The 13339-nt window shown below is 39.3% G+C and overlaps 1 protein-coding gene across 5 annotated transcripts in view; it reads left to right on the top strand.

Annotated features, from left to right (window-relative positions):
• The window catches only part of LOC116227229 (uncharacterized), a 244817-nt gene that overhangs the window by 206572 nt on the left and 24906 nt on the right, over positions 1-13339 (top strand). For all 5 annotated transcript variants that reach the window (XR_016467650.1, XR_016467651.1, XR_016467649.1 and 2 more), the window contains one exon: positions 7313-7548. The gene's annotated coding sequence lies outside the window, so the exon portion shown is untranslated. The remainder of the gene's footprint in view (positions 1-7312; positions 7549-13339) is intronic.

The following is a 13339-nucleotide window of genomic DNA, read 5'->3' as shown; positions in this document are numbered from 1 at the left end:
CCAAAGCTCAGTCCTATATTTTCAGGATTCCATTGATAGTGCTGCAATTTAGAGATCTGGGATCTAGGCAATCGAGCTGACAGTTTCAAAATGTTTGCTATAAATATAGTATATGGAGTAAGTAAATCTGTTATTCACCTCTGCAGTATAAATAGAAATGGTTTCCATAATGTAATATACCCTCAATTTTCTATGTGTAAGATTTATCTCGAAGCGTTTAACTTGAATGTATGGAATCTCACCTTGTAAATGCTTTTGCTGATAGATGGAACACACATGAGGTCAAGGCTTATGGTATTTAGCATCATTTCTGAATCTTGGTGGTTTTTATACAGTAGAGTGGGGTTCATTTGGGAGAAGTTGCCCCAAATTAAACTGGTTTGGAGCTCTAGAGTAAAGAAAGCAAATGCATTTATTCACATTAAAAAATACTTTTAAAGGAAATGGAATTAGCATTTTTTTTTACCCTTTCATATATTTTGTTTGTTTTGATTCTTTTCAGGGATGTACACATTATGTGCTCATTAATTCGCATTCAGACTGAGCAGGAATTTGTTGTGTGTTGAATGGACCACATGGAAGCTGCAAGGTGACTCCGGCGGCTTGTCGGCATTGATGGTCTACGGTTCTTAACTTCCTGAGTCAGAATTTGGAAAGTGATTGGCATGTGTGAAATTAAATCAGCAAAAGCTTACAGGCTTATTGAATCACAGCACAAGCAACAGCAAAGTGATCTGCAAATCTGATGTTTTGACAACAATTAATGTCTTTCCATGTTCTACTGAAATCAGGAGAAAGAAAGAGACTTTCTTTCTAGATAAACAGAGCACAGACGTAGGTTGGAGTCTGAATTAGACCTAGGGCACAGGGCAATCATAAGCAGAAAAGGAATGGCCTCAAGTAGGTGCAGACACATGGGGTAGACACATTGCTTCCCTTGAGAATTACCTGTACTTTACCTTTGCTATTGGAGATACTGTAGGTTTTAATGATATAACACAGTTTGTCCCTGCTTATGCATACTGGTAATTTGTTTTAGATATTGCTATATTTCTCACTCTTAGCCACTATTTGGACACATCAGAGAACTAGTTTGGGAGAGCAATGAAGGGAAAGAATATGATAAAAGTTGAAGGCAAGTTCAGGTTCGCTTCAAGTAAACACGATCTCAATTTTTAGGTTAAAATATCTTTGATGAATAATAAACTCAGTAATGAATTCCTTAGACTTTAATCAGAATTACTTGTGATTGCTTGTAGTACAACTTCTGTAACCCTCTCAAAATGTTAAGTTTCTACAACAAAGAGGAACTAGTAAACACCAGATAAAATTATCTATCATTTATTAATTCTGTGTGACTCGTGCCATACATGTGTGCATTTAAGGTAGAAGATGCCCGGTACCTCTCTTCAAAATAGTTAGAAATGAAATAGATATTTTTAGGATTAGTTCAGAAGTACATAAAAATGCTTTTCTTAAAAAGCATTAATGAGTAACATACTTTTAATACAATAATTTCTGGTCACTTACTGAATGGACTTGGATACGTCTTAAGGCAGAGGCCATATTTCAGCACAAAAACTTCCAGACAGAGCCTCTCCGCATGAACAGAAAATAGGAAGAAATTAAAAATGATTCCTTCTCATTTTTAATGTGATCTTTCAGAAAATCAGTTCAAGCAAAATGACTTTTAAAGGTTGTTCTGGTGAGAGTCTGAATAAACTAGCTACTGTTTATTTCAATGAAATTTTACTAAAATACGTAGTGCTTTTGGAAGGGGTCGTGCTCTTTCCTCCAATTAACCTTCATCACAAGGAGTTTCCATCTCTTTGACCCATCTGTGTCTGCTAACAACATGAAACTTGAGATATAAAATGGCAGGCTTAATAATCTAATCTGAAGGAGATATTATTTCTGTCAAGAGAAATCTCTCATTGTTTTAAATTAGGATGGTGCTGAATGGAAACAAAAATACTACCATCTGCAGGACAGCTTTTGCTTATATGCAGGCCTCAGGTTTGGAAGATTGTGGGGAATGAAATAAAAAGTGTGGCTCACTTGGGAAAAAAGTTCTTCAGTATGTATTTAATGTTCAGTGACATTTTTCTGTCCTGGTTCAGTAAGCTGAATGATACCCTCATTTGCACCAACTGCAAAACTAACCTGGTGATTATAATGTATCTAGTTCATCTAATGCATCCAATCCTTCTGTTTCTGGGCACCCTCTGCGTATGACAGCATTTGCTCTGTTTTCTCACTACCTCAGGTAGGCACAGCAAGGATGGAGAGGTGATTGCACAGCAAGAGCACTGACATTCTGTGGTTTCGCCTCAATATTATCATGAAGTTGTTAGAAGTTAAACAGTGAACAACTTTTCTTCGAAATGTGCTTGTTCATCTCCTTGCAGTGTATGTGAAACAAATACTGCTTCTATTCTCATACAAAGGAGATTATTTTCATTGATTCTTTTCTTATCTTTATATAAGAATATTTTATCCGACAGCTTAATTGATAGCTGACCTTTTCTCCATCTGCTTTAAGCCAGGGAAGCACAGTGTTCCTCTTGTAATTACATGTCTGCCACAAGGTATTTTTCTTCTTTTAGGAGATCAAAACAATTATTGACAGCAGGATGCTGTCTTTTCAATATTTTAATCAGGAAGCCCACTATGTTTGTCTTATGCTTTAGCTTGCCAACAGGATTTTCATAGTCTACTGGAGCATTAACAGCAACTGATCATTGGTCAGAAGATCTAACTACCTCTAGGTTATATCAACTTGACAGACAGGATGTTAGGTGAGGGCAGCAGCTCTTCATTAATTGTTTATGCATATGACCCTCTGGTGGAAAGGTGAACATTTTCTGATTTGCCTTGGGCAGTGTAAGCAAGCCTGAAAAAGCCATTGCAATTAAAGAATGTTAATGAGGAAACAAAGAGAGAGTGCTAGTGCAAGCACAGGAACAGCAAGAGTTCATTCTGTTCCACAGACAAATGGTCAAATCTTTATTGATTTAAAGAGGTGAGGGAGTAGAATTCCTGGCTAAGATCCAGCATGATAGTAGCTTCCTGTATCTCATATAACTTGCTGTCGGGGCATGATAGAATGATGTACTGTCCTGCATGAGGCTGACACAGCGACTGACTGTTCTTTAATTGCTCTTGCTTCAGGGTCTCTGAAGATGCAAGGACAAGCTGAATGCTCCTCTGCCCTGTAGTCTTTACTCAGATTGCTAAGGAGTGAGAATATTGGTTGGTTCATAGGTTGTGAGTTGGGAAGGTTGATATCAGTAATGGATATATATATACATATGTATTTTTTCATTTAGTGGAGGAGATGGTGTATACCATTACACTTGAAGACTTCTGACCTTGTAGCCAGAGTAGCTGAATAGCCTGAAGTGCATGCTTCAGCTTCTACCATTGCAACCTGAATGGACTGAGATATCTGAATCTCCTCATCATGGAGCTGTTTTTAATAACAGCGAGGGGAACTATCAAGAAGAAAACAGATCAAGAATAAAATCACCAGCTGAAGAATCTGACTCTGTGGGAGCAGGATGACATCACTGTTGGCAGAACTGAAAGCAGTGTAAAAACTGCTTTCCATGCTGCGGGAAGTGAGTCCCTAATTGCTTTTGTTTCATTGTATCAGAGCAGAAAATCAAAGCCTGTTTCAAGCTCCACTTAGGGTAAAGGTGGCAACAAAGGCTAACTTCTGGTCTGTTAGGTAGTGTAAATCTAACAGTATTCCTTTCTGAAAGCAAAATCGGATTTGTTTTTGTCATTCAGTTCTCGCACTAAAAAGAGGATGCTGTTTAATTCTGAGGATGTCATAAGGAAGCAAATCACAGAATCACAGAATTGATACAAATACATATGATCAGCTTAAGTTTATGACAGGAAGACTCTGGGAAATCAGATTGCTAAGCATGTATTCTTTATTTTTAATGTGTCAAATTATGAAACTATTCTAGGTAGCTTACCTTAAATTTTTAGAAGGTTACTTTGCTGATTTCTTCTCCATTGGTAGGCAAGGAGATTAATGTTTCTCAGCAAAGACATTGGCAATTCCCTGTTGTGATCCTGCCTTAATGCACCTTGTGTTACCTCCAGGAGGGTCAACCATGCAAATTCTGTGCCCTTGCAGTTCTCCCCTTTCTTGACAGGACTGTGATTTATAATGATCCATGTCCCTGCTTTATTCATATAGGCAGTTCCTATTCTGGATCCAAGTAGGGAAGTCTTACTCACACCAGCAGGTCAAGGAAGGAGACACTCCAGGTCAGGCTGGACTGAGCAACTTGATCTATTTGTGGGTGTCCCTGTTGGTAAATGGACTAGATGATGTTTAAGTGTCCCTTCCAACTCAAATGATTCTACGGTTCTCTGATCCCCATGTTCTGCTCTCTGGCATTGCCATGAGAACCAGCCAATATTTAATGGACAGCACACTGACATATAGCCAATGATAAATTTAAGAGAAAACATAGATAACCAGTCTGATAGGTACCAAACATTCATACAAAAGCTGAAACTATAACAAGAGCAATTTCTTGGGTAAACCATGTCTTGCTGCTGAGGACAGAATGAAGGTAGCTCTTTTCATCCTTCAGAAAATGACAGCTTCCTGATACAAAAGGTGACTCCCCCATTTCCTCTCAAAGCCATCTATTTGTTTCATAAATTTTATTAATCAAAAATAAACATTTGTCTGACAAGGCCAGATCTCTCCGACACTGAAGCTCGGATAAGACTTTCTCTTTGTTTGCTCTCAGTGATTCTGTGCTGAACCTATCAACTGGCGACAGGCTGCATTGTTTCTTGGATTGCATATTGGCAAAAGAGGCTGGAAGGAAAATTCCCCGTGTATAATCCAGGAATACCAAAGTGAGATGTTCTACCTGCTCAGGTCTCTCAATCTGTCTGCGCTTAGTTGAACCATGGCTAATCTGGTCCAGTGTAGATGGTGGGGGTGAGGAGAGGGGGCTAATAATTGCTGGTGAGCCTGTACCTTGAGTAAATTGCTGCCAGACAGGAGCAGTGAGGAGGCACAGGGGAACAGTGACTCAGCCATGTGTGTCTGAGTCACAACGCCTCCCAGCTCTGCTCTGCCACCCTCGTTTTAGAGTTGGGGGTTAGCTTTTTTGGCGTTACTTTTTTTCCCCTAGCGCTTTTACAGAGCTATGTCTAGAATAAGGTACTACTGCAAGGTGCCTCCTAATGCTTCCTTTCATCTGCTTTATAAATGAGGGAGCTGTGTAAGGAGAGGTTGAGAGGTTTCTTCTTAGCATGGCAGCCATAATACAGTTGATTGAGACATGACTGCTGTATGCTGCAGGCTGAGGTTAAGCGCAACTGACTGGCTCAGTCAAACAGAAATGCAGGAATTAAGCAGGCAACATAAATCGGATGGATCCTAATCTCTCATCTCTGAGGAGGCAGTGCACATGAGGTCTGTCTTCTGCCACAATAGTGTCTAAACCAGGCACATCCAACCCACAGTTCACAGCCTGCACACGGCCTGGCACAGCTCACAGTGTGGCCTCCCCCTGCCCTGTGCCATCCTGGCAATGGCTCTTTCCCACTGAGCATGAATTGTCATTCTGCAAGGGCTAAACTGCAGTGTGCTGTTAACCCTATCTAGGCTGAAAGCAGGGATGGAGCACAGTGCATTGCCAGCTCAAGTGATGGCAAATAAGTTTACGGATTTTGACACATTGGCTTAACACGGTCCTGTGAACAGCAAAAAAAATGCAGCTGCGTTTTCCATTTTAATAAAGGAATTTGAGAATAGGATTCAAGACTATTTTAAAAAAATCAAATCTCTTGTATGTTTGCAATTCTACTTTCAGTTGACATAAATACATTACTTGTGATTTTTTTAATGGAATGTATAGCGTTTCAATCAAAAATCTGATTGTGTCTCTTTACCAGACCTTTACAAGCCTCATCTGACCAGAGAGAAATACCCCTCGCTTCACATTCACACCTTATTCATATCACTGCTGTTTGGTAGTACATACATCTGAGAACACCTGTTTTCAAGAATGAAGCACAGGAAGAGTAAATTTCATCAAAAATCTATGATGAGCGTAGTGGGTCACCTCCAGCAATACAGATTTTTGCAAGCGTGCTATGCAGGCTCTTGTTTGTTGCTGGCCAAAATACATAGCTAATGGTGGTAGCTATGTGGAAAAACTGCGTTTTGTGGCTGAGAATTTATCAAACAGTGTTGTTGTGCTCTTCATTTCTGTTGTTGTTTCCATTACTTTTGCAGCAACCTATATATATGCATCCCAAAACAACTCCTCTTCACTCAACGTGGCTCAGGCAAGCCAAGAGGTTGGACACTCATGCTTTAAACTTCAGTCCGTAGGGAGTTAGAAAACAGGCTCAGATTCTCTGGTCCAAAATTCCGCATGTCCTTCTGTACCAAGTATTTATTATCTCTTGTATCTTGAAGTACTTGAATGAGAAAGTGGGAAACACTGTGCAGAGAGTGGGAGCAGGACGTAGGTATGCCGAAATTTAACCTTTATTCTGGCTTTTCTTTTTCTGGTTGTATTTCTAGCCCAACCCCTTCTTTTCAAGCAAGTATATGGATGGCTATAAAAAGCATCTGGAAACAAAAAGAAAAATCCAGTGTGTCTTCATTCAGCTACAGATAATACGGGAAAGGAAAAATTATAGCTGCTGCAATTAAGACAGTTAAAACACCTGAGAAGTTCTTGCTTTTTTTTTTTCTTTTTTTTTATCTACAGTGGTAAATGTTACCCTAAGAATGCTACGTAATTATGTGGTCATGTGGAAAAAGCATTTTGACTCTTTTTGTTAATGCTTGCATGTCTTTTGACATATACAGCCCCCTCCAGCATTATTTATAGTGTGCTTGGACAACACAGCCTTTTCCTATGCATTTTCCTATGACTCCCACATGGCTGCATGGCACACAGGGTGTGGATTTGATGATGCCAGGAGTATCTGTCCCTTTATAAATTTTCAATAACAATGCACAGATTTTGAAGCCTATAATATATCATGAAGGCTAGGAAAGAGTTAGGATAAAGAAGGGTGTGATCTAGATGGATCTAGCTATGGACTCACGCTCTGTGTCTTCATTTCCTGTAACCAGCATATATGTGATGATGACCAACTCCATCGTTGAGTTATTTTAACTAAAATACTTGTTCTGTCTTTCACAAAATTGAGATTTGTTTATTTGATTTACGAAACCAAACAAAACTGCCATTCAGCTATTATTATCTTTCAGAATGGACATTAAATCTCAGTATCTCCTTTTAATTTTCAGATTGTATGGTTGTATGGGAACTGTTGAGTCACAACCTGAACCACTGATTGATCACCTGAGGCAAGCACTGAGTCAGCCATGCAGCACAGGTGAAGGCAATTCAGCTGTGTGACCAAAGGGGTGGAGCCTGGCTGCACCTCTCCTAGACCCCATTTAAGGGCTGACTGCCACTAAGGAAGGGTTTCTTGTTGGAGATCCCTTCTTTTGGAGTTTTCTGTTGCGAGCCTAGGATATGAGTGAGTATTTCATTTTTGTTTGTTTCTTTCCACCATGATAATCTTTCTGACTACAATTTTGTAAAATACCAGCCTAACCACGCCATTCTTCTAACTGTACATTTGTTAACTGTGCACAGCATTATTGCATAGGCTGCTCTTCTGAGATGGAATTATGCAGTTGTACAATGCCAGCAAGTCATAGGATCTAGAACAAGCTCCTCATTTCCTGATTTTGTCTGATTTCATTGTAAGTTTTTCATGTTTCTGCTGTCTGAGCTAAAAGCGCAGCCTCTGCCATTGCTTCTTATGTGTTCATGGCTTACGTGACTAAATAGTCTGTGAAGCTGGCAACTGTCAGAATAATCTTTCCATTAAACTGATGGTCCTTTTTAATGTAGTCTGTTTTCTTTTAATGGTAGATGGTATAGCAGTGCAATGGAAAGCAAATTATTTTTTCTTTTTCATTTAATCTTCTTAGGGAAAGAGGTAATCCTCTGCTAATTTCCTCCATCAGAGCAAGCATATGTCTCAATCACATTTGTAGCTGGAGCAGAACAGCACTCAGCACTCAAATTATGCTAATAACCATTTAGATTACTTTTTCTCTGGCATTTATTCATACTGGAGATCCAGCAAGTAAGTCTTTCCACTATGTGAATTTATATGTTAAATCCGCATTATTTTATTTAATACGTCTGCAAGCTTTGGCATGCAACTGTCCAGCTCCTTGGCTTCATGTCAAGCAAGCGTGAAGCAATGCTGCAGTCCCACCTCACTGAACCCTTACTACTTAGTCTTTCTTACTTTGACTTGGCAGTAACAGGTGAGAGGAAGTTCCAAGTCTTGCTTCAGTTAGGAGAAGTTTTTTATTTTATATGTTATGTAGGCAGATGAGGTCCAAGTCATGTTCGTATGGCATTCACGTGAGACAGGGTTCTTATGTCATCAAAACTGGTAGCATCATTCTGGGGAGGGAGAGGGACTGTATTATGTATACAGGGACATATGATAAGCCAGGAGAAACCCAGCAAAACATGAGTTATAATCTGCATTCTACAACATTGACTTCAATGCGTGCTGAGCACTAGTTCTGGAGCAGTATGGTTTTATACTGTACAGGTTTTACAATTTCATTTGTTCTGCATCTGAACTGAAAATTTATCAGTTCTGCCTGGTTTTCTTATCATATCAAAGAACGTACTGTTGTGTGGATGTATTTACAATATGGTACATTAAGAATGATTGAGGCTAAGTCAACAGGATTGTCACTCATGTTTTGATGTACCTTTCCCTTTCTTGTCAGCTTTCCCCTCTGAGCACTTCTTGATGGATTTGTTCTGCTACAGATAAGCACAGCTCAGTAGTAGCTGTGAGAGTAACACTAAATACAAATTTCTTTGCAGCATCTCCTTAACAATGCAGAACAACAGATGTCAGTCGTTTGTAGTTGCATTCTTGGGATGAAAGATCTCCTCCTGCATCAAGGTGCACGTGAATTGTTGAACTTGTGTACTGTGGTTGTAATGATCAGTTGTCGTAATCCACACGTTTAATTTTTTTTAAATGGATGGATACTGTAAAACTTGACCATTTCATGCAGCTGTGTACATTTCAGGAAAGGAAGACTGAAACTTAGGGAGGATTTTCTTTTTCTCAGTCTGGCTTCCAAGAGGAACGCTGAACTCTGTTACAAGCTCTCTTTAGAGTGAAAGGTGTGAAAGGTTTTTCAACGTAGATCTGTTTTGAGCTAAGGTTAGGTCTATGTTTGTGCACATATGCTTCAGTCCCTTAGCATTTTTGTTTACATCAGCATCTTTGACTAGAAGATGGAGACTAGCTCTGAGCAGAAATCTCAATTGAATACTAATTGTGTTCCTTTTTCATGCTTAAATTTGGAGTTACTCTGTTATTCTGCAAGTAATCTTCATTTAGCTTTCTGTTTTCTGCATTATATTGTAAGTCAAATCGTCATCAATGTTAGAAGCTATTTTCTTTTTGGTACTAAGAAGAAGGCATTTGATATACTTTGTTGTCATTGTGGCCAAACTGTGAAACCATTCTGTATTTCCTGCCATTGGAGCAAATCTTCCTCTAAGACCCAACATCCCACTTTTCATCATCATCTCTGGGATTCTCCAATACTGTTTTACTTGGGCTGCTTAGGAATGAAGGAAAACAGGGAACTTTGTGACGATGTTGTTCACAGATGGAAAACATCCTTGAGGAGAAGCACAGCGATATCTTTGTTTCCTTCCAGTACTGTAAGGTTCTGATAAATGAGTACTGAAATACAGAGTGCAATTTTACTACACCAATTGCTCTGGTCACTTTATCTTTTTTTCAATTTTCTATCAAGGCAGTCCACTAATAATTTCATCAATGGTGTTCTCTGTCTCTCAGTCACTAACCTAATTCTTCAAAAATTTGTTTTTACAATAGGAGAACTAAGATGAGGGATGTATTGTCAGAACTGATTTCTGTTACTTTGGTATTGATTCAGAGCACTTAGGTATTTGGCAGAAATTATCATTCTCACTAGCACAACTCACAAAGAATCACCTTCTTGCAGTCTGGTCTGTTAAACAACTGATATAAATTATTGCTATTAATGACAATACTGAGATACCACAAAACTGTGTTTAAAAACCTGTAATAATAGGTAGTGAGAGATGACCATGGCTCTGAAGACCTTAAGCCAACAGAAGGGTTAGAGAAGCAAATTTGAGTAATGGTTTGTCTAAAGCTACTTGTAAGTGGCAGAATTCAGATTGCTATTAGCTGAACCACTGAGTCATGCTGTCTTCTTGGAGCACCATCTTTATCAACAGATATATTTGTATTTGCATACGTGCTCAATCTATGCTAATGGGCAATCCTATTCTTACAGATTGTTCTTTCTGAATATTATAAGGATTATTACATCCTTAAGAAGATGACTGAAATACCCAACAATCTGTTAGAGGGTGCCAATTAAAGTTTTAATGCTGTAACAGCTGTTGCCTACTTGTAAATGATTTCTCCTAATTTTGGGATTTTCTGTTAGCACATAAAATGCTTTGTTAATAAATGTGAAAGTCCCCAAGGAATTCCGTGCATTAAACTTTAATAATTGAAGAGTGCAGAGGAATAGCTGAAATTAAAAAATACTGCAATACAGAACAACTTTTTAAAAGTGCAACTTCTACTGAAATTATAAACTCCCATTGTCCAGGTATTTTTCACCTGGAGAGATCAGTTCTCAACCCCTGAAACATTTTGGCCAGGACAGGTTATTTGGAAAACTAAAGCTTTCCTCCAAGTCTTTTTGCACTTAGTGTAACAGTTCCAGCACAGGTCTATAAGCTTCAGCAAAACTGCAGCTATTTACATCACCTGGAAATTTGGCTCTCCGTATGCGTGAGCCTATTGTACACTATTCAGCAGCTGTCCTGAGCCATTTCCTTTCAAGTCATCTTTTCCCAAGTCCTTGAACTCCTCACATCAAGTCAGATTTGACACAGTGCTGGAAGATGCAGGTCAGACAAATGTGTAGCCTGGAGATGATACGACACATCCAGTGGTGAGGATTACTGGAGGTAAAATATCCCATATTTTAAGCAACATATACAGAAGATTAAATCTTTGAAACCAGTAGTTCAGGTGATGAGTTTTCCCAGGAAGTATTTCTTGTAGGATAGGGATTTTGCTGAATTTACTTCAATATCTGTGGGGGCCGTGGAGGCATAAGATTATGATAATAATAACAGTAATAATAATAATAATTAACATAACCATATATAGACTGCAAGTAACGTAACCAGAACAACAACAGTAAGGTAGTAAAGTAGTAATGTAACCAGATGTAAAAAATGAAATCTTGCTTATTCTAGATTAGTGTTAACTGTAGCCAAGAAAGATCTCTGTACTAGCAGACACATCCCTCATCCTGTAATACTGCCATTCTCTTTGGGTTTTGCTATCAAGGCTGGCCACGTTTCTCTTTTTCCTCACAATTTCGTACACCTTGTTGTTCAAAGAAGTTAACACTAGCTGTTGCTTTAAATTATGCACCTCTGAGCTCTGGTGGAGAGAGCTCAATATATTGTGCGTTCAGCCCTGGCTCCAGTGTCATTTTAATTTAGAAGAGTAAAACTGGCACGTATCATTTCCACTACAGCACAGTTTGTGTACTGCACCATCCCAGTCTCTAAGCTGCTTGTGTACATTATGCACATAGTACGTGCTGTGAGATCATTGCAAGGCCCAGGGGTAACCACTCTCAGAATCACCAGCAGGTTTAAAACCATCCGTGCTCTCACGTGAGGGTTTTCTCCATCAGAATCAGTGCCTGGGTGGATCTCTGTAGTCGCCAGCAGCTTTGCTCCCAGCAGGGCACTTGGGTAGAGGAGCAGCCTGGGCTTCTCAGCAGCTTTCACCTTCTGCTCCCCCTAAAATAAGGGGTCAGAAGTTCTGCCACAGGGTTGCCCAGAGGTGTGGTGTGTGATGGAGCAAAGGCAGGCTGGATCTGCATGCTTTAGGGCTGTATTTTCTCGAAGGGGCTACACAGAAGAGAGGTGTCACATAGAGCAGAACAGTTTGAAAGGAAAGGCCAGCCCCAGTTGAGCACACATCTGGAATTTAGTATGATGTAGGGGATATTTGCTTGAGCTCATCTTTTTTGCTGTAAACACTAATCTATCCTTTTTAAATGGCATTTAATTGCACACTTCAAAAGCTTTTACTTTGGGAAAAAAAAAATTGGTAAATAACATGATGAAGTAGGATTTATTGGACTCCCTTTTTTTTTAGTTAGAACAAAAACAGATTAGCACAACAGAGTAATTACGAGTTAATTATTCTAATAACTTTCTCTCACTTTCATTTTTATTTTTAATCTTGATTTCTTTTTCTATGCTGAAAAACAGGAGACAATCCAAACAATGAATTAATTAATTACTCTAAGCTCCTTGATCTCTTCCTTGTTTTTTCCACCCCCTCTTTTCAGATCATTACAACTACGAGACAATCAGAGCAAGATTTAATTGCTAGCTCCTTCCTTTTTCCGAACTCCTCCAATTTTCCTTTCTCCTCTAAATCTCATATTTCCTTTTTCTGTGCGCATATTCTTACCTATTTTCCATTTTTTTTACATGCTATTTATCTTGAGAACAAATAGAAGGAGTGAAAAAAGGCTCCTACCATTATTATGATGTTTCTTATTGGGTGAATGTTGGCAGTTTTGCCTTAGCCTATTGAAGCCAATGGTGTTCTACTGAAATGTTCCTGGGAATCTCTAGCCTTCATTGGAGTTGTCAGAGGAGTCGCTGTGCTTTGGATCCACTTGGATCAGTTGCATAGGCAGTACGACGTTGTGAAGCGCTAGGTGCAAAAAAAATCTGTGCTCCCCTTCTGACTACTAAATTAGCAGGTAGGAAGAAGGAGTGCTGCTGCAACTCAACTTCCACTGCTTGGAAACTGGGAATTAAATCTGGTAATGCAGACAGAGTTCTCTGTTGCCAGCAGCTTTGCAGTGCAGACTTACTCAGACACATCAGATTGAAACTTACCCAGGAGACAGCAGTGGGGAATTGGTGTTGGTGCTGTGCAAGACCAAGGGTCCAGACAGGTTCAGGGATCTGTTCTGTTCAGCATGGAGAGAAGCAGGAGTGAGAAAAGGTTGCTGTGATAAAGATTTCCCAGAACAAATAAATCAGACTAGTGAAGAGTGACAGAAGACAGAGAGAAAGCTACATTTGCATTGGCTTTTCAGGCAGACACGAGCATGCTCTGCTGATGCTCCGAGTGGACTACGAGCTAATATATTTGATGT

This window comes from Phasianus colchicus, chromosome 6 (genome assembly GCF_987193195.1).
Source record: "Phasianus colchicus chromosome 6, bPhaCol1.hap1.1, whole genome shotgun sequence".
Lineage (NCBI taxonomy): Eukaryota > Metazoa > Chordata > Aves > Galliformes > Phasianidae > Phasianus > Phasianus colchicus.
This window is presented reverse-complemented; position numbering and strand designations above follow the sequence as displayed.